This window comes from Podarcis liolepis (assembly GCF_965112155.1).
Source record: "Podarcis liolepis genome assembly, chromosome: 5".
NCBI lineage: Eukaryota > Metazoa > Chordata > Lepidosauria > Squamata > Lacertidae > Podarcis > Podarcis liolepis.
The window spans coordinates 83,256,966-83,279,605 of NC_139556.1; the positions used below are offsets into that span (position 1 = coordinate 83,256,966).

General features: G+C 43.5%; 1 protein-coding gene and 1 long non-coding RNA gene across 7 annotated transcripts in view; one reads left to right on the forward strand and one right to left on the reverse strand.

The window, feature by feature from the left end:
- The window catches only part of LOC310707235 (schwannomin-interacting protein 1), a 379,203-nt gene that overhangs the window by 255,038 nt on the left and 101,525 nt on the right, over nt 1-22,640 (forward strand). The window lies entirely within an intron of this gene.
- Nucleotides 4-4,072, reverse strand: LOC310707532. Its single transcript, XR_014526550.1, has 3 exons — nt 3,935-4,072; nt 1,385-1,599; nt 4-89 (listed from the first exon to the last, which is right to left on the reverse strand). It is a non-coding gene; the product is annotated as an uncharacterized lncRNA (long non-coding RNA).

The following is a 22,640-nucleotide window of genomic DNA, read 5'->3' on the forward strand; positions in this document are numbered from 1 at the left end:
AGGGTGGTTTTTATTTTCCTGGAAACATTTGCTTGCAGCCTCTTGGGAGCACATACTCTGCATGTGGTGTTCGTGATTCAGAAGAAACACTGCCAAAATAAAAGGTGGAGAGGAGGAACAACCTATAGCATCTAAAGCAAAGCAGAAATATTATACAGCCACAAAATGCTACTTGGTTCTTTCTCATACTGCAAAGGGTTGATGTCTCCTTTGTTGTGAGCTCTTCTTTTCCACCTGGTAAATAGCCAGTCTCTCTCTCTCCCTCCCCCTCCCTCCCTCCCTCCTTTCACCATTTTGCACCTGATCATCTGAAGGCCAGGGTTAGACCAAGAGAATGTGGTGCCCGAGGCCTCCCAATTCCATGCACAAAAGCCAAGCCAACTTGCTGTTGAATCTTATTACTTCAACACTAGCAATGGGACAAAATCTTCCACCACACCTGAGGACAGCCTTTTCCTGCACGCTGCACCTGAATCACAAGTGCGGCGGAAACTGCTGTTGTGCTCAGGCCCTGGTCCTGCTGGTTGGTTTCTGGCTGGCCATTGTGAGAACAGGAAGCTGGTCTGATCCAGCAGGGTTCTTCTTACATCCTTAGGGATGAATCGCATAGCAACAGTTTTAACATTTTTTGTCGGCAAGGTGAGCTGCATCTGCAAGAGGATCTTGAATTGGGCTAGGTGTGAATCATATGCCCCATTATGCTTTGGGGACAGTGTATGGATCCCACGATCATTCACATATTTCTACATTGCGACAGTGTGGGTACATGCTTACTCCCGTTTCTGATTTTGTAGCATGAGCTTTGTCATTTAGCCACCACCCATGCTTTCACTTGTGTGTGTTGCCCAGCACATGATCGTGCAGGAGGTGAATAGCATGCAGCTACCCCATTGCTTTAGTTATGAATGGCTCTCAACATATTTGAAGCTGAACAATAGGAGAGAGCCAGCATGAATGTTTAATGCTAACACCATCATGCCCAACAAGAAACGGTGCGGAGGAGGAATATTACCATGGTGTGACATTGTGTGCTTTCCTTAATGATAATAACACTGTGATTACTTACTAGCTTAGTCACTCCAATTACCGATACATGCACATTAACTAAAACTCTTTGGAGAAGATAAAGAAATTCTCTCACAAAATTGCACTCTCAGAGCTAGTTCAGAAAACTATTAATGCATCTAATATTTTTCATAAAAGCAATTAAAAATAATTTAGCTTGACATCAGAAACACTAAATGAGATTATGAAAAACTGAAGGAACGCTCACAGTTTAATAACATAATTACATTTGATACCTATGCTGCTCTCTTTTCTCTCAGATCAAGTTGCAAAATATTTCCTTCCCCGCTACCAAAACAAGCAGCAGTTAGATTCCTACCATCGTTTTATCTGGCATTTCTCTTTGGAGCACTAGAGCCTGATGTCTGACAACTGGATAACTGGTGTGGCGTAGCCAAAATGACTACAAGAAGCATAGCCAAAATGACATCTTTCGAATGTTGTTGGACTCATCCCCCCTTAGCTTCACCCATCATGGCCAATGGTCAAGGAGCAATAGGAAATGCAGAGAACAGTGGCAACCTTTCAGGAGACCTTTAAAAAAACCAACAATGGCAAACTGATGTGAGAATATGGAAAAGTTGAACTTAAGATTGGAAAACTGAGAAACTGAGAGGAACCAAAGTTGACAGCTTTGCCTGTTCCTAGCTGTAGGCCAAAACACTATCAAACCCTTTGTCACGTAAATGCAAAACTGGACAACACATACAATGTGACAGACAGGCTGTATGTAATTATATGATTTTTTTTAATAAAAAAAATCTTATTTAATTCTTTTTGAAATACAATTCAACATGTCATATCAAAATATGTGGTTCTATAGACCAACTTATCATATAAACAAAACATATTATGGGAAATTAGAGTCCAGCAGTTTGACCGGGAACTATATTCCATTCAGTTCTTATGCTAGCAATATCCATGATGTGGAATTCTTATATCAATCTTGTAATGTTCCATGTGAAGATGCTTTAAAGAATTCTAGCGTTCTTTGTATGCAGGTTTCAGACGAAAGACTTAGAAGAATGGCACATGCAGAAAAGAAGACAAGGATTCCAGGATAATTCCTTGTTTCGCCCAACCGGGCTTCATCAGAGTTGGCCTATAGAACCACATATTTTGATATGACATGTTGAATTGTATTTTAAAAAGAATTAAATAAGAAAAACAATGCAGGCTAAGATGATGTCGTTTCTATGCTCTCTCCAGCTACCAGACCAGGAGAAAGTCAGCACCAATGACATCTAAGTAGCAATAGTAACTGGGAAATTTAAGATACCAGTTGCCAGCCAGACATGAGGAACAGAATGATAGTTTCTCACTTCCCCCTCTTTATATAATTGAAGGTCTGAGATAAAGTGTAATGGGGCAGTGGAGAATGCATTGCATTAAGGCCCGCACCCTTTCCCCCATAATATGACCATGGTACCACCTCATCTTGCATGAATGTAGGGCTGGACCTCTAGTGGGATGGAGGATACATAGGTCCTATCCATGAGAGCATTCCTTACCTCTCCAGTCTGGGTTGCCAGCACAGATACGGTAGTAGCTAAACTTTGAGACTGTACAGAAAATCCTTCCTTCAAACACTAGCGGAGTGGCGTGAGATCCAGCTTTGAGCATAACAGCAGTTTTGATGGATCTGACATAAAGTCCATCTAGTTACAGATAGGTAGCCGTGTTGGTCTGCCATAGTCAAAATAAAAAAGTTCCTTCCAGTAGCACCTTAAAGACCAACTAAGTTAGTTCTTGATATGAGCTTTCGTGTGCATGCACACTTCTTCAGTCCATCTAGTTCAGCATCCTTTTTCCACAGTGGTCAACCAGATGCCTATGAGAAGCCCACAAGCATAAGGGCAATAGTTCCCTCTCCTTGTTTCTTTCTTACCAAGTGTATTTAGGGACAGACTACCTCAGAAACTGGAGGCTTCATACAGCTAATGAATTGATTGATTTATCCTCGCTGGCTAAGTGTCAGCCACACTACTCCGTTGGGCCTGAGGCACATTGGCTTTGAAGATACTGTAATATTCCCTTATCCTTCAGCCCAGCACTGCCTAAACAGGATTTTGCATGGATTAAAAAATGCAGGTGTAAATAAGAACTGTACTTCCTTCCAATCCCATTGTTTAAATGTGTGCAAGAATGAAAATCAGAAATAGAATGGTGCCTACAGTCGCTCTCAGGCAAATATGGTAATTTATGCGGGGGACCAGAATAAAAGGGGGGGGCTTGCTGCATCTGTTCTAAGCAAAAATACACCAAGAACAAGATTGTATCCATTCAGATATAAATATAAGTGTTGTAATTATGTATTTCATCCTCCTAGGCATTGTAATTATTTTAAATGTTATCACATTTTCTGTTTTGTTTTGCATTTCTCGTGAATGGAAGGTTAGCTGCGGATCAGAGGCATCCTTGGCCTTATAAACCGTTAGTGCAGACCTTGCATTTGCTATTTCAATGGTGCATTCCAGGGCTTTTATCATACTGCCTTCTGCTTAGTGCTCGCTTAGTGACACAAGCAGGTGAATGACAGAGACCTTCTAAACTTGATATTTATCCTCAGGCAGCTCTTCGTATTTTGGCACATCTGTTTCTTGCAAAGTTGTGTCAGAAGAGAAAGCAGAGTGCAGGGAGGTATTTATAATGGGGGACCTGGCTTTAAGGCCAAAATGTCTCAACCTCAGTTCTCCATCTGCAAAAACATAAAACCTCTTCCCCAATGACAAATGCCACATAAACAATGAGTTGGGAGATGGGAGGTGTGGGTTATCCCTTAGCTGGTTGGACATACCAACTTTCAGGTGAAATTTCCGATTCCCTCTAGTGATGCCCTCTTTAGTCCTGAAAGATATTTGGAACTCACCCAGACAGTTCAGGGGTTTTCCCAGTGCCTTGAGATGGCTAATTGAGTTTCCGTTTGTTCATATCTAGCAAGTCCTACAGAACTGCATACATCTCAACTAGACCCAGTACCCTGGAGGCAGCAGTGGGGAACTTCAGGCCCAGGGTTGAAAAAGCCACATTCACACCATACATTTAAAGCACTATGATACCACAGTCATGGCTTCCGTCAGATAATTCTGGGAGTTGTTGAGGGCACTGAGAGTTGTTAGGAAACCCCTAGTTCCCTCCCAGAGCCACAGTTTTCAGAGTGTTTTAGCAGGCAATACCTCTTCACAGGGAACTCTGGGAATCTCACTGTAGGGTTGCCACATGTCCTCTTTTTCCAGGACACATTCTCCTTTTCATGGGTATGTAAAATGAGAGTCGTCATAGCGATCCATAGTTAAAAGTAGAAGTCGGCAAATGTTTCCTCTTTTTTGCACTTGAAAATATAGCAACCCTATGGGGGACTGACAACTCTCAACACCTTTAACAAATTACAGCTGCCAGAATTCGGGAAGGGGCGTGACTATTTAAAGTGGCATCATAGTGCTTTAAATGTGTTATGTGAATGTGACCTAAGCCTCTTCATTTGCCTCCTGGCATTCTGCCCAGACTATACCTCTCACCGGCCCTGCTCTGTATCATCTTTTCCCAACATTTTTTCCTTGCTTAAGTATGCCCTGTGGGCAGGCCAGAGCCGGCCCACCCATGAGGCAAGGTGAAGCAACCACCTCAGGCGGCAGCATCCGCAGGGACAGCAGATCCCAATGTATATTATTTCCCCCTTGTTCCTAATGTAAATCTCTACTCAGCCCTCCTTCCCTGGTTGCGTGGGGGGTGGGTACCATTTTGTGGTTCACCTCAGGCACCAAAATGTCCAGGCCCTCAATGATTATGTTCGTATCTTATAGTAAAGCTGACTATGGAGTCCATCAGTGTGCAGCCTATTCAGAGATTGCATTAAAGCTGAATCAGAGACTGGATTGATGGAAAATTTGACACACACATACCCTCCCTTAGCCTATCAAAAGAACCCAGCCGTGCAATGCCATGAGGCACACCTCGTTATATTTGTCCATTCAACCAGGTTCAAATCTGCATAACACCCAGATCTCTTTTTCAGTGCAAAGATAATTTCCCAGTGCTCAGCCTCTTCTGTGGAGATGAAGAATGGCTACGGGAGCATTGTATTTGAGTCTCTGTGTATGAAAATAGTACTGCTGTCCACCTGGCATCATCGTCTGGAGATGCTACATTAAAATATAAATACATACCATTTCAGCAAATGTAGCCTGGAGAATTGAGTTTACATTTCTGCCATTTAAAAAAAAAAAAGCAACGAAAAATATATTCATAGTCGATTTAAAACACCAAGATGACAGGGCTGTACCTCACACAGAAAAACTCATAAAGCATTCCTAGGGTCTCTAGAGAAAGGCAAAGCATGGCTGGCATCAATGAAAAATCCAAATAGGGCACACGAATGCGAGTATAATAACTCCTAAAGATGCAAAGTCAAAACCACATGAATATATCCCACTGCACAGGTGCACTTGAGAGTCAAAACCAGGAATCAGCAACAATTGCAAATAAAGGTGTTGGAGCAAAATTGAGGCAGATTGCTGAATTGTACGGTGGTGGTTTGAAAGGAGCTAGCAGGTATAAAAGTTGCAGAGCCTTGTTGTTTTCCCAGCTGGTTTGCAGCAACTGATTTTGTGGGGAAGCTGTACATGAATTTTACAAATAAATAAATGTGCTCTTTTTTGGTACAAATGCTCAGCGATCCATAGAATGATTATTTCTAGGCTAGAACAGGCATTTTCATTCCAACCTGGGAATCTCCCATCTCATATGGTGGGACCATTGCAAATGTGTATGCTGCTGCACACAGGGGAAAGGGTACCGTAGGTTTCCAAACCTCCCTTTTGTGCATGTAAAAAGAGAGATGGGGGCTCTACCAGAATAACAGTGAGCCTTAAGGTGACATTCCAGACTTACAGCGAAATCCTTGCCATGTCTACTCAGAAATATTCAGTGGAGTTACTCTCAAATAAATGGGGTTAGTATTGCTGGCTTAAGATGCAATCCTAAGGCTAGATCCACCAGGATGAGCAGGATTAGGATCCAGTGGATATTTTTCTTCAGTATGTGCATCCTGACTCTACATCCCACTCTATGTAGAAAACAAGAGCATGCTGCATGAATGGAATGCAAGAGTGCTTCCAGTTCTCAAAATGTGCAAAGCCTCTGATCTCAACAGTAGATGGATATTTACCTCTGTATTCAGATACGAACATCTGTCTGTCTCTGGTTTGTGGCTGCCCCTTTTATGGATTCCACACGTGGAAACACTCCTGCGCAATTCTTTGGGGGGTGTGAGCATCTCTGAATTGGAGTCTATCTCAATAGTATAGGCAGAGCAAATGGACCTGTATCGATACCCAATTCGCAAAGCTGTCAAGTGATTCTATTTGATTAATCAACCAAAGGAGAATTGTCACTAATTCATCATATACCATCAGCTGGTTAATTGACTCCTTAAATCTTTGCGTTTAAATAAATGCGCATGCTAACATGAGAAAATTGACCGGTTAATAAGCAAAAGTTGCCGTTCATCATTAGAAAGAAAGGGTATATTTAATATGTTTCATAGTCATTCACTGCCCTTAGAATAAAATTGCCTTTGGAAAAAAGTCAATCTCTGAGATTTCAGCCCCATCTATTAAAATATGCGCTTTCTGACAAATGTTAGCACCTACCAATTGATCGGCTACAGCAGGGGTGGGGAACCTTTTCTCAGCCCAAGAGGCATATTCTCTCGTAGTTTAGGAGCTGCATACCAATACTGGATGTTGGTAAAGAGTGGGTTTTCATGGGGAAAGCTCCAAGGCAAAAATAAAAATAAAATGCTTGGACCCAGATCTGTAAAGCATGGACATGTGCCTGGAAAGAGCAGAGCAAAAGGTAAGGGCGAATAATCCCGAAGAGGAATTATTGCAATTCAAGGACACATTCCTATAGGCAAAAGCACTCAAGGAGAGCACCGAAGAAGGCCATTGAGCGATGTGTTATGGAAAGGGGTGTGGCCTGGGATGAGTCCAGAGGGCCTGATGGAGAAGGCTGTATTTTGTCCTTGGGTCTGAGCTAAAGGCTGACAACAAATCTTAGGCATGATCACTCAGAAGTGGAGCTTGCTCTCGAGTAAATGTGTTTAGAATTGCAGCTTCGAGTTGGCTAATGCACAGTTTGCAACACAATTACTGTATTTTTCGCTCTATAAGACGCACTTTTCCCCTCCTAAAAAGTAAGGGGAAATGTGTGTGCATCTTATGGAGTGAATGCAGGCGGGAGGCTCTGCTCAGTGCTCCCTTTAAAGAGCCACATGGAGTGTGTGTGTGGCTCTTGGGGGCTTTTCCCTGAGGAAGGAGAAGGGTTGCCCTTCTCCCTCTTCGGGGAAAAGCCCCCAAGAGCCACACACACACTCCGTGCGGCTCTTTAAAGGGAGCGCGGCTCTTGGGGGAGCCTTAGCCACCCGCAGCCTCTCCCGGCAGGGAATGAAGGCTCCCTTTGCCCGGGAGAGGCTGTGCACAGCTAAGCCAGAAGCCAGGACAGCCAGCGGGATCGCAGCGCAGCAATCCCGCTTGCTGTCCTGGCTTCTGGGATTCAGATTTATTTTTTTCTTGTTTTCCTATTCCAAAAACTAGGTGCATCTTATGGTCTGGTGCATCTTATAGAGCGAAAAATACAGTATATGCTTGGAAGAGGTAAATCCTATTCTGCTCAATGGAGTCTACTCTCTCATTAAACGAGAGTAAGCTTGGGAGGCAGTTCCACTGAAATCAGTAGGACATACTTCTGAGCAGACACGGTCAGGATTGCACTGTTAATATGATTTAAGCTTGTGGTTGTGATGGTTATACAGAGCTAATGATATGGAGAATAAGAAGCATCGTTCTTAAAGACTGAATAAAATACGCATCCCATGGTGCTTTAATCATTTTTCAAGACTGTTTCTAGGAAATGTTTCTGTTTCTCGGGATTCGAATGCTTAGAACACTTAAAGAGGCTGTTTTCTCTAATGTAAGCAATGTATTGAGCAGCTTTATAGTTTGGTGCTATTAAAGCGTAGAGAATAAGTTGCATGATCATAACTTGTCTGAGGAAAGGTGGATGCCGCAAGCACAGTCGGGGTATTCAGCACTCTACAAAGCACAATTAACGATAAGGAGGCATGTATACCTAAAGCAGTTTCGTACAATGAATGGCTTTTGAAAACCATTTAACTTAAAAGCGGCTTAGAAAGCAGTGTACACCTACCCACAAAGAAGCACATATCCAGCTGTGTCTATTGCAGTTAGTGGGTTTAGCTGGTTCCCATGGGACTAGGGATGAGTCAATAAGTAGAGTAGGACACAAATCCTAAGGGACCTGAGTCAGCCTGTTTCCATTTCCTTCTGGAATCCAGCACATCTTGGTGCATAGACTTTCTGGAGGATGATGTGTGCATTTGACAGGATTGTGCATAGGTCTTATGTAGGGTATCTCGTATGAAGGTTGTATTAGTATTGGAAGACCAAGCCTCAGTTGGGACTGAGAAAGTGGTCCAACCTTAACTGTAGGACATAACCCATGGTGGAGGAAGAAAGAACTTGCAGCATGAGCTATATTTACTCAGAAGCAACTTCTACGGTGTTCAGTGGGGCTTTATTCCCTAGTATGTGTGTTTTCTGGTGAGTGTCTCCAATAATACTCACACACGCTTCATGTGTATGCTAGGCTGGATTTTAATTGCCCAGCTATACCTTAATTGTCTGGATCCTGACTGTTTTGCCGGGGGGGGGGGGGGCAACATGGCCAAGAACGGTTGTGATGCTAATCCATAGTTTACAGTTATGAAACTGAGCCTAGCCTCCCACTGGGCTTGTGTGCTCCTCCTTACTTCTCCATTGCAGGCACAAAGAGGAATCTGGCAGCTTTCGTTTTCATTTTTTATCAAGTGCAACTTACCATATGATTGGAACCTGGGCAAGCAGTGGTTATTCTTAACTATGTTAGTTTTCACTAACTATGCCTTGTTTTCACTAACCATAACTAAGATTAACCACAGTTTAGGGATTCAATAACATGCTAAAGGTAAAGGTAAAGGGACCTCTGACCATTAGGTCCAGTCGTGGCCGACTCTGGGGTTGCGGCGCTCATCTTGCTTTATTGGCCGAGGAAGCCGGCGTTTGTCCGCAGACAGCTTCCGGGTCATGTGGCCAACATGACTAAGCCGCTTCTGGCGAACCAGAGCAGCGCACGGAACGCCGTTTACCTTCCCGTCAGAGCGGTACCTATTTATCTACTTGCACTTTGACATGCTTTCGAACTGCTAGGTTGGCAGGAGCAGGGGCCGAGCAACAGGAACTCACCCCGTTGCGGGGATTTGAACCGCTAACCTTCTGATTAGCAAGTCCTAGGCTCTGTGGTTTAACCTACAGCGCCACCCGTGTCCCTAACATGCTAAAGGGTGGTTAATCTAACAACAGAAGCAGAAGCAGAAGTTTCCTCCTTATGATTATGATGGAGAAAGAAGGGAAATGGGCAAGTATGTGAGTCTGAGTGAGAACAGGTTCATTCTTGTAATGCTAACTCATTATGTCCAAATGCAGTCAGTGTGTAACAACAAAAAGTAGCAATAGTAGTAATAGATGTGTGCATACAATGTGAACATGGAGCTTATGGCTGTGTTGCTCATTTCAAGAATTCTTTGGCACAAAATGCCAGACACCAGACCTTATGCAAGCAACTGGCTTCTTGTATTTCCTGGCTATCTGGCTGTCATCACGAAAACCTTATGCGCTTAATACACAGCAACCTCTATCTAAGATTGGAGGTATGAAATAGACACGTCAACCTTAAAGGTCCATTCATTAGGAATAAAATCGCCTGGCATTCAGATTCTCAGAAAGGCTGTTTTCTTTGAAGCAGCTACCAGATAAGCTTTCTGAAGCCAAAGAATGCAGCTGAATACCTTTGGATAAGGGAAAGGGAGAAAAACAGCCCAATTCCAGACAGTGAATTATCAACAGTTATCTTCTCAAACTGCATTTGCATTTAGACCCCAAAAAAGAATTAATTCAACTGTTTTCCTGAGGCTTCAGATACTGCATCAAGTACAGTAACATTTTGTTACAGAAAATTATCTATAGGAGATAAGAAAGTAACACAGCAGTTTTGTAGCTAACTTACAGGAACCACCAGGCCAGAAAGTGATCTCACTTTTAACACACAGCCCTCTGCAGCATGGGGTCGCACCATGGAGAAGTGGTTTCACTGCCATAGCCTCTGTGTGTGAATCGGTTCAGCCTGCCAAATAGAATAGGCCTTCAGTTCTGCCTGGAAAAAGAAACAATTATTACTTTGCCTTACATGTATTCTTGCATTACATCTTCCCAGACATTGTGTCCCTCAAGATATGTGCTGACAGACCATCAGGTATGCAAGCAAAATATACACACTCGTCATATATAAAAGCCTCAGACCATTTCATCCAACTCCATATTTGTATTTATTTATTCCATTTTTATCCTGCCTTTCCTCTGTGATGGAAGTCAAAACAGAGTATATAGGAGGTCTCCCACCCAGGTACTAATCAGACGCCCAATCTCTTTTGATTAAGCAAGATTACTATATCACTTGCTCACAGGCCATGCCCTGGAACCTTTTTCTTTTCACCCACCCAAATGTCAAGATAGAATAAGCCTTCCCCCCCCCCACTGTATAGACTGGCAAATGCCTATGGATTTCTTCCGTTTCATATACTTCTTTTATGTCACTGTAGCATGAATGTGCATCATGGCTTGAAGGAACACAGCTGTCAACATTATGTATTGGCTCATTCAGACTAAGATCTTAACTGTTCAAAGGAAATGAAAGCTCTGTGGGCACATAATACCTCATGCTCTTGGGATCCAGGGAATATTGACCTTGATGGGGGGGAGGCATCGGTGGGTGAAGAAAAGATAGCTCAGCTGAAAGAGACCTCATCATGTACTGCTTACCAGAGGCAGGGGGGTCCACAAGGCATGCTGTACTTGAGTGATATTCATTTAAATTAAAACCTTCCTAAAGTCTATTTTTTATAATTGCCTTTTATATTGCTAACCTGCCATAAATCCAGTGGCTCACCGCGAAAAACCATCTCCAGTTATACACAAAACAACAGGGATGAGTTGTGAAGAAATCCATACCCTGCTCACTCAAGGTACTTGGGGAACACAGGAAGCTACTGTTATATTGGGTCAAATCACTGGTCCATCTACCTCTATATTATTTTCATCTGACTTCTCTCTTGCTATGTTGTAATTTTATTCGCCCTGTCCACACTATGCATTTAAAGCAGTATCATAGCACTTTAAACAATTCTACTACAGTGGAACCTTAGGTTGCGAACGTGATCCATGCAGGAGGCACGTTCGCAACCCGCAGTGTTCACAACCTGCAGCACTGTGTCTGTGCATGCGCGTGACACAATTTGGCGCTTGTGTGCATACGCAAAGTGTGGTTTAGTGCTTCTCCACATGCACGAGCGCCGAAACCTGGAAGTAACCTATTCTGGTACTTCCGGGTTCTGCGCGTCCGTAACCCGAAAACGCGCAACCCGCAGCGATCACAACCCAAGGTATGACTGTATTCTATGATTCTACGTCTTCCTTCAAAGAATCCTGGGAAGTGTAGTTTGTTAAGGGCATTGAGAGGTGTTTGGACTAGGCCCCATTCCCCTCACAGAGCTACAATGCTCAGAGTGGTTTGACAATCAATCCCTCTTCCCAGGGAACTCTGAGAACCTTAGGTGCCAGAATCTGTGGTTAAAGGTGCTGTGAGATGATGGGAGACCCCTATTCCCCTTCCAAAGACACAATTTTGAGTGTTTTCTAGGAAGAGGAATTGATTGTTACACCCAGAGGTGGACTTTGCTAATCTTTGGTAATATGGCGCCCAGAGCGAAGCCAAAAATTGGCACCCCAAAATGGATCTTCAGAATGACAGATCTTCTAAATTTTGAACCTCCTTGGTTGCCCTGTACAAGGGAACCACCCACACTGCCCTAAATCCGGGGCTGGTTACACCACTTTCAGCACCCTTAACAAACTCCCAGAATTCTTTGCGGAAACCACAACTGTTTGAAATGGGATCCCAGTGATTTACATGTATGGTGCGACTGTAGCCCAAATGGGAAGCAATGGCAGCTAGGAGCTGCAGTCAAAGTCAGAAATTGACAAAGATTACCTGTGATGTGAAAAGTCATTTCAACACAACCTTATTCCATCCATTCACTTTTTGCGCTTTCCAAGCTGCCTTGTAAGATGTTTTTAAGCAGAGGCTGGATGGCCAGCTATCAAGGATGCTAAGCAGTAGATTTCATACATCAGTTTTGTGGTTCCTCCCAGTGCTTTTTTTCTGGGGAGACGCAGGGGTACGCATTCCCCTAAACATTTGTGAATCTTAGTTTGGCCTCATTGAGGGGCAGTATTTCAATATGAGTAGGAAAATGAGAGTACCCCAAAACTAACTTATTTATTTATTTATTTATTTATTTATTTGGAAAAAGCTCCGGTTTCTTCCAATTCTGTGATCCTCTGATTCTGGAACTTCCTGCCTGTTGGCACGTGCCCTGTACCTGCTGACTTCCTTTTTTGTTTTGGCAAGTTTACACAGACATATTGTTTCTTTACCTATATTTCTCTCAATATTTTTTTTTTTTTTTTTTTGCTGATTTGCATCTGTGATTTAATGTTGGTGGTTTTATGTATATTGGTATTTTCCATTGCATTGAGTTTTTAGCTGTTGTTTTATCTACACCTTTATCATACTTAAAGAGTTCTTTAATTGAGCAGTTTCTAAATCTTCTAAAATAAAATAAAATGAATTCTCTTTGGCAATGCCAAACACAATGAAATTATATAAATATCAGATAGGTTGAAGTCTCACTGTACCATAGATAAGGCTGCTGTCCTAACCCCACTTACCTAAGAGTAAGCCCCATTTAATTCAATGGGACCTACCTCACAATAGACATGGTTCGGCTTGTAAGTCTATGAAGTCTCAAGTATGCGCCTATATTATTTATGCTTTGATAAAATGGACAGTCCTTTGCATTTCATAGCTAGCAAAACAGACATACTTCTATTATTACATGTATTTTAATACTTGCTTTCTGTATAGGTTGCTAATGGTGGTTAACAGCAATGGATTAATTATAATGGTTATAATACAGACCACAATGTGTGGTGCAAGATCATTTCCAAATGTGCTATCATCCATCTTCATTAACAGTTAAGGAAAATGCCAGGCAGATGGATTTTTAGCAGGAAAAAAGTTTGTATTTTTTCCCCTCCCAAGTAATTCTTACTATTATTATTATTTGGTTGTGTGCTTTAAGTATCATAAATCACTCAAAGACGAGTCATTTCTCTACAGCAGTCATGCTGGGGAGTGAAAGTAAGACTATATTAAAATTCCTTACATACCACATCCCTTTGGAATAATATTTATCTGTCTGAAGATACCAAGGGATATTTATTTGAAAACACAACTGCTCTGTATCTTTCTGTGATAGACAAGAATGTGATACATTAAAACATATTAATCACAGGAGGCTCCTCCTCACCCCCCCCCCCAAATACAGCTTCTCCTCTGTAAATTGAGGACAATTCATGATCTCTTTTATTTGCTTATTTGTTTGGGGGACTGAGCAGGATTGCTTACTGGAAGAAAATAACAGCTCCAAGTCAGGAAATCCTCCTTGAATTTCAATAGAACCTTCATAAAGTTGGAAAAACCGAAGCACAGAACAAAATGTTCTCATCTCTCTTCTAAGTTGAACGGTAACACTTAAAAAAATCATCCTGTGACAAACTGATCTGAAAATAAAGTCTGCCACTCTTAAAAAAAAAGGTTCCAAATCTCAGACATAAGGGTCTGCTATTCCTCTGTGGTGTAGTGGTTAAGAGCGATAGATTCATAATCCGGGGAACCGGGTTCGCATCTCCACTCCTCCACATTTAGCTGCTGGGTGACTTTGGGCCAGTCACACTTCTTTGAAGTCTCTCAGCCCCACTCACCTCACAGAGTGTTTGTTGTGGGGGAGGAAGGGAAAGGAGATTGTTAGCCGCTTTGAGACTCCTTAAAGGGAGTGAAAGGCGGGATATCAAATCCAAACTCTTCTTCTCCTCTTCCCGTCCCCCGCTCAATTGTATATAACAAGGCCCAAATCTGCATTCTTTTAAATACTGGGAGCAATAGATGACAGAATCATAGAATTGTAAAGTTGGAAAGGACCCCAAGAGTCATCTAGTCCACCCTCTGCAATTCAGGAATATCAGCTAAAGCATCCATACCACAGGGATGGGGCCCCTGCAGCCTTGCAGATGTTTCTGGACTGCAGCATCCATCATCTCTGACCAGGGATGAACAAACCTGCCAATTTTGATTTCTCTGTGTATCTGATTTTTGCCAACCTTAAATTTAGTTCTCTGCATTTCCCACAATAATTTGTGGTTCGTTTGTTTGATCTAAAGTAAGGTTACTAGATGTCCCCGTTTCCTGAGGACAGTCCCCAGATTTACAAATCAGTCCCCATACAAAATCCATTGAAGTTGACAAGTGTCCCCAGGTTCATTGAAAAAAATCTGGTAACCTTAATCTAAAGTCCTCATGAATATCATCAGCATTTCCGTGTGAATTTCTCTTAACGTACTTTAGTATGCAAAATACTAAAGTACTATTTAGTATTTTAGTACTAAAATATTCATATGTACGGACTTATGGAGAAGTGTGCATTTTGGCATGTGTCATTTTAGAAAGTTCAAATTAGCTAGATGTGCCTTTAAATGGAAACTGAATAACATTCCCCCCCCCTATCCCTGGCCATTGGCCATGCTGGCTGCAGCTAATGAGAGCTATAGTCCAATGAGGCACAAAAACTGAACTGGACACAGTACTCCAGGTGAGGTCTGACCAGAGCAGAATACAGTGGAAGTAATAGTGCCACTGTATTCTGCTCTGGTCAGACCTCACCTGGAGTACTGTGTCCAGTTCTGGGCACCACAATTCAAGAAGGACACTGACAAACTGGAAAGTGTCCAGAGGAGGGCAACCAAAATGGTCAAAGGCCTGGAAACAATGCCTTATGAGGAACGGCTAAGGGAGCTGGGCATGTTTAGCCTGGAGAAGAGGAGGTTAAGGGGTGATATGATAGCCATGTTCAAATACTGTATATAAAAGGATGTCACATAGAGGAGGGAGAAAGGTTGTTTTCTGCTGCTCCAGAGAAGCGGACACGGAGCAATGGATCCAAACTACAAGAAAGAAGATTCCACCTAAACATTAGGAAGAACTTCCTGACAGTAAGAGCTGTTCAACAGTGGAATTTGCTGCCAAGGAGTGTGGTAGAGTCTCCTACTTTGGAGGTCTTTAAGCAGAGGCTTGACGACCATATGTCAGGAGTGCTCTGATGGTGTTTCCTGCTTGGCAGGGGGTTGGACTCGATGGCCCTTGTGGTCTCTTCCAACTCTATGATTCTATGAAAAAAAGGATATGTAAACCTCCAGTTAGCCTTAAAAACAGAATTGAATGAGAGCAAAAATGTCGGGAGTTTTAGTCTAACAAAATCAGGAGGGCCACAGGTTCCCCATTCCAGTCCTACCTGCACAGTTGCAAACACTTCAGGATGCAGCAGCAAATTTGGCCTGAACCGATAATACACACTTTAAAAGCAGAGGCAATGAACCTGTGGCCCAGGAGATGTTGTTGCATTGCAACTTCCTTCACCCTTGACCATTGGCCACGCTGACTGAGGCTGGCAAAACCGATGGATGGCAACTGGAAATATCTCTTGGGGCATGTTTTAGATACAAAAAAAAATAAGCTTGCTACCTCAGGACTTTAACTTCTATTTTGTACTCACAACCAGAGTGGTTAAAACCAGAACAGGGACACCCTTCCCATTCTGTCAACATACAGTTACTTCATTGGCCAGGACTTGACCTTCCTGCTCAAAGCCTGGGTCAGCAATCCATTCCAGGCACAGTTTCTTGCCTAACTTAAGCATCAGAATCCAACCAAAGACAAACAAAAAGTAGCGGAGCCCGCTGTTAGAAAGATTCATATCCTGTTCACCTTATCTACTTTATTTTCTTAACACAAGTTCACATCTTTGCCAGTGATGAATGAGGCAAATAGATTTAATAACCTACTAATGTGTCCCCATGACATTTTGCTGGGACATCTGCAGTGCTTCTTTGCTTAGTCAGGATAGAAAACACAATACATTTTGCCGTCACAGGTGCTTGCATTCCACATGCCACACACTGCATCCTAGTATTCACTGCGATTTCAGAGGGGACCCTATAAAATGTCACCTGGTATGCTCAGAGTAACACATATTAGGTTTCCTCCATTTGATCCTCACAACAACCCTGCGGGGTAGGGTGGTTTGACCAGGTGTGACCGGACCAAGATCACTCAGAATGTTTCATGTCAAGCAGAGACTGTACCAAATCCATGTACCAAATCCAGCATTTGAATACAAGAGTGGGGAACCTATTGCTGACCTTCCAACTTCCATAAGCACCAGCCAGCATAGCCAATGGTCAGGTATGATGAGAACAGTAGCTCAATAAACACACGAGACGTAACTGGCTGTGTTCTTAGATAAATAAGGTATACTATTCATGTATTAAATCATAAATTTCAACGGAAGTAACTCATAAAGTTCAACAAACGAACATAGCAGAAGACCCAGTGGATCAGATCATTCTCTAGTCAGTTCATGCATAAGGTCCATCCGTGTAATAGTGTCTATTCCACCTGTCTGTTCATAAGGTCCAAACAATCCACATGAAAGGTTGTTACAGTTCCACAGAATCCTTTCAGAGAGTCTGAAACAAGGATTTCCGGAATATCGGCCTTGTTTCACTGTCCTGGGCTTCATCAGTAGTTAAAGCTCATATGTGATATTACAGGACATAGTAGTAGCTATGCCCTGCTCAGTGTTTCAAAAACAGAAGAAGAGCTCGGGTGGCTCAAACCCAATGTCCATGTGGTTCAGCATCCTGCTGTGAGATTTTGACCAGCTCCGGCCCATCTGGAGCTGGTACAGGCTCGTCCTTATCTTGAGCCCAAGCAGAGCATTGTCCCGCAACGAAAGGATAAGCAGTATGTGCTACATGCCGAAGTTTATTTACAAGCTATGCTGAGAGCATACAAACAGACATCTTGCCTCTGTGAGAGCAGAGAAGCAACTCCTCTCGAAACAAAGAAACCGAGAGAACACTGAAAAGCAGGAAACCAGTGTACGTCACATCCAGTCTCCCATTCCCGTGGGAACCCAACAGTAACTCTGACTGTGGAATGTAAACAATTGTCTTGTGACAGGCATTCGCTGCTCATTGAGGAAGCAGAAACCAACACCTGCCTCCTACCCCCACCCACAGCAGCCAGCCAGATGCCTCTGGGAAGCCCACAAGCTTGAAGGCAACTCTTTTTCTCCACTATTGCTCTGCAGTGGTCACAGTTCAACACCCTACATCAGGGGTAGGCAACCTAAGGCCCGGGGGCCGGATGTGGTCCAATCGCCTTCTCAATCCGGCCTGCAGACGGTCCAGGAATCAGCATGTTTTTACATGAGTAGAATGTGTCCTTTTATTTAAAATGCATCTCTGGGTTATTTGTGGGGCATAGGAATTCGTTCATTCCCCCCATAGATAGATAGATAGATAGATAGATAGATAGATAGATAGATAGATAGATAGATAGATAGTCTGGCCCCCCACATGGTCTGAGGGACAGTGGACCAGCCCACAGCTGAAAAAGGTTGCTGACCCCTGCTCTACACATTCAGGCTGGACTGGGGAAAGCTGTGGTCTGATACCCAGGAGAGTCCTATGGTGTGACTCACTGCAAGGGAGCTTCCTGTGTTCCATAATACTAGCAACTGTACTCAGTAGCAGTGGCGTAGCGTGGGTTCTCAGCACCCGGGGCAAGGCAAGTAATTTGCGCCCCCTAACCCGTGGATTTTAGCACTCGAGTCTCTTCCGCGCCCCCCCAGATGTTGCGCCAGGTGCGGCAGGCCCCCCCCCTGCACCCCCCACGCTATGCCACTGCTCCCACCACAAGTCTTCAGGACAGCCATCCGAAGGCTGGCGCGGGGGAGAAGGTCTCTCCGCCCCACCGCCAGGCTTCGGAGGAGCCTTCCGAAGGCTGGCGGTGGGGCGAAGAGACCTCCTCCCGCCGCCAGGCTTCGGAGCAGCCTTCCGCTTAATTCCCAGCAAGCAATTAGCAGGCTCGCTCCACCTCCTCCTCCTCCCGGCTTTGCTGCTGCTGCTGCTGCTGCGCGGCTCTTTTCCTCCACCGACGGCGCGCTGCGCCTTGGAGAGGTTCCCGCATCCTCGAGGGGGGCCGGCCAAACGCACCCCCTCCAAATGTTGCGCCCGGTGCGGCCGGCACCCCTGGCACCCCCCACGCTACGCCACTGCTCAGTAGTGCAGAGTTTCTGATACAGCAGTGCCAGAATTGCAAGATGTTGCATCAACTACCCATCTGAGATTGGGGGGGGGAGGGAGGACAAGGTGTCAGCTGCAGGCACTGAAATGCATTGTTGCTGTTGCTGAATAATGGAGCTTGAAAGAATTGCCGTGACTCCTGACATACAAAGGACGTTTCTTGATTAACAGAGACCCCTTTCTTCTTAAACTGAGTATCGGATGCATCATCTTTCATGAGGCCGTTAATTTTCCAAGCAGGGGGAGGGGGGCCCTGTCTCTGGTTATGTCATCCTCCACAACAGAACAAAAACTATCTGTCAGAACAAAAACCTATTGTTTCCCACGGCATCTCTATGGGTCAAAGAAAAAGATGCTATTTGAATAATGAAATTGTGGGGTGGGGGATGATTTGAGTCCACTTATCTTCCCAAACAGTGTTAACATTAGCCAAAGTTCTGGATATAAATTGTTTTTTTATATATATAATATAGTAGCTCACTTCAAAGAGAGTAACTGATTTATGAACAATTTGCAAAACGCAACCTTGTGTCTTGAGTATTAACAGCTACCCTGGGTGCTTTGCTTTTCATTATGCTGATGCTCTGGAAACACTACAGATGCAAAAGTACAATTATTTTACAACATCAAGTACCATCTCTCTTCAAGCAAGGCATTTTTACTTTCAAATTGATTCAACACTTCACTGTAATTCCTTTATTTTCACCATCAAGCTCCACACTGAATAGGCACAGTATTTATGTTGCAAAACTCGTTTAAATCATTGTCCTTTGGAGAGAGAGAAAATCCCATCCCTGTCTCATTTGCCCTCTCTCCCTACCCTTGTACACCACTTGCATGCTGAATTGTAAACTTTAGGATGTTTAGAAAGTTTGTACGAGTCTTCATTTGTCTTAGTCCATTCTATTACGGTTTTAACTTCCTTGTGTTTTAAATTATGGTTGTGAATATTTTAGCGATAATTGTATTGTTTTATCCTTTCTGGAAACCGCTTTGAGGTTTGTTCTGTAATCAAGCGGTACATACATTTTATGAAATAAGTCCGTAAGTAAGTAAGTAAGTAAATGAGTTTTTCAAGAGGTCAAGGGAGCTATTCAGCTAAAGCAGGTGTGGGGCACCTGCAGCCCTTTAGATGTTGCTGAGCTGCAACTCCCATCATCCCTGGCCATTGGGCCATGCTGGCTTGGGCTGATGGGAGTTGTAGTCCAATAACACCCAAAGAGTCACAGTGCTGAGCAAGATAGGGTGTTGTGTGAGCAATAGATGGGCACCAGCTGATCAGCTTTGTAGTGGTCATGCTTCCTCACCCCCTTCCCACATGTCAGCAGGGCGCCAATCCTGAGCACGCGTACATCTTGTTTCCTCTTCCAAAGTAGTACTAAGGGATGAGAGGCTTTGTACTACCAGGCAGATACTTGGCCTTCGATTCTGCCCTTGTTTGGCCGACAGATGACGGCTTAACCAGGGAGGTTTATATTGTACTCAGTTTTCATGCTTGTTTACTTTGTATGGCATGAGATGTATGGAATGGAATTCAGGAGAATGAAAGAATTTGTCTCTCTCCCTTTTTGCGGGGAGAGGGTCTAAACTTGGGGTAGAAACTTGGGCAGGTGTTTTGAGAGTTCAGTAGTTTGGACCACATTTGGAAGGTGTAAACCTGTGGGACAAGATGAACAAGTGTGGGTGATAGGGAAACCCACTTTCTCTGTTCTTGTATCGCTAAGAGCTAGGGATGTATTATTTTAAAGAGTAATGCAATCTGATGGCTTTCATTATTTCCCAAGTACTATGGCACTGTATAATATATTTATTTTAACATTCAGTTATTGAGGACTTTGAGGGTTGTGTTTAATATATTTTAACTTTGCATTCTAGACACAGTAAGCAGGGTTTTCTTTCTTCTTTTCTTTTTTAATCTGCTATGAGTCTAGGAACAGAACACTGAGAAATAAAATAACACCCTCTAAACTGCATGGCACAAATTGCAGCTAAGCTGGTTCCCAGAGCCCATAAGTGTGTGCTGATAGCCATTAATTGCTTAACATGTTATAAACAGCTACAGAGGATCATGTAATTACTAGCATAATGTTCTCCAAATGATTTTTGAGCTGCAGTGTCATGAAATCGTTTGACTTTATAGGACCATAAAAGAGGTACGCACTCAGAAGGCCTGTGCCCCTGTCTAAAACTGCTGTCCTTGGATGCTAACGTCAAGACAAATAGGAAAAGGAGCACACAAATCTGCCTTTCACTTCTCCACCTCACAGCCTCCTTTATTTATTTATTTTCAGGCAAACTTTCTGGATCTCCCACTCAGGACCATTGTTGCCTGGGACAGGCACTGAGGTCTGAGTGCTGGTATAGCTCATGCTTTAGATTGCATTCAGAAACATCCCTTTCCTATCCCAGAAGTTCTTGTAACAATCCAATTCTAACAGCCCATAATGAACTTTGATTATTTCAAAGATAAATATCAGTATTATAAACTTTGCAAGCTCTGCCTGTTAACACACATCCTTTTCATTTCTGCAAATTAAAATTTGAAAGTGTTGCTGAAATGGAATGATGATTAAGTCGACGCTACGGAAAGCCTTCCTTTGTAACACTGTTCTTTGAAGGCCTCAAATTTGTATTATAGAGCAGGCTTCAGTGAACCAGGATATAATAAAACAGATTAGCTTTTTAACCGAGATATTATTTATAGGCTACTGGTAATTAGTTGCAATTAAAAAAAAAATTGGCTAAATCATCAAGTTATTGCAAACTGATAATTATGTGGATGTACCTGTATTAATGATGGGACGCGGGTGGCACTGTGGGTAAAACCTCAGCGCCTAGGACTTGCCGATCGCATGGGTCGGGGGTTCGAATCCCTGCAACGGGGTGCGCTCCCGCTGCTCGGTCCCAGCGCCTGCCAACCTAGCAGTTTGAAAGCACCCCCGGGTGCAAGTAGATAAATAGGGACCGCTTACTAGCGGGAAGGTAAACGGCATTTCCGTGTGCTCTGGCTTGCCAGAGCAGATTCGTCATGCTGGCCACGTGACCCGGAAGTGTCTGCGGACAGCACTGGCTCCTGGCCTCTAGAATGAGATGAGCGCACAACCCTAGAGTCTGTCAAGACTGGCCCGTACGGGCAGGGGTACCTTTACCTTTACCTTACCTGTATTAATATACACCCTCTGGTGCAGTTGGCACTCAGTATCCCTGGAGTTATAATTCCTTCAAAGCCTACTCTTGAAAACTACAGGCGATCTAAAGACACTATCACACTCCCTTGTGAAGGGAGTCTGCGTTTTAAAAAAACCAATAAACGTTGGGAAATTGAGGAGTGGGTTAATTCTTTGTATTTTAATTGGTTTTTCAAAACCATGAATATATTTTTCAGAAATGTTTAATAGCAATAATATTAATATTTAGTCCTCATATTGTACATTTGAAGTGTTCAAACCACTTCACATTGGTTTGTATGTAATGCTAAGCAATGGTTTACATACCCTCTGACATTTCTCCAATGAAAACAGGGACATCCCATTCCATAGTGATAATTTTACTATTTATACCCCACACATCTTACTGGGTTGCCCCAGCCACTCTGGGCACCTTCCAACATATATAAAACCCACAATAAAACATTAAACATTTTTAAAAACTTTCCCTATACAGGATTGCCTTCCGACGGCTCAGGAGTCATGTAACTCCATACCCTCAAACATTTATCCAATGAAAATAGGGACATTCTAAGGAAAAGTGAAAGGGACGTGGGTGATGCTGTGGGTTAAACCACAGAGCCTAGGGCTTGCCGATCAGAAGGTTGGCGGTTCGAATCCCTGCAACGGGGTGAGCTCCCATTGTTCGGTCCCAGCTCCTCCCCACGTAGCAGTTTGAAAGCACGTCAAAGTGCAAGTAGATAAATAGGTACTGCTTCGGCGGGAAGGTAAATGGCAATATCGTGCACTGCTCTGGTTTGCCAGAATCGGTTTAGTCACGCTGGCCACATGACTCGGAAGCTGTACGCCAGCTCCCTCGGCCAATAAAGCGAGATGAGCACCGCAACCCCAGAGTCGGCCACGACTGGACCTAATGGTCAGGGGCGGCTTCTCTAAATCAGGGGTGTCCCTGGAAAATAGGGACACATGG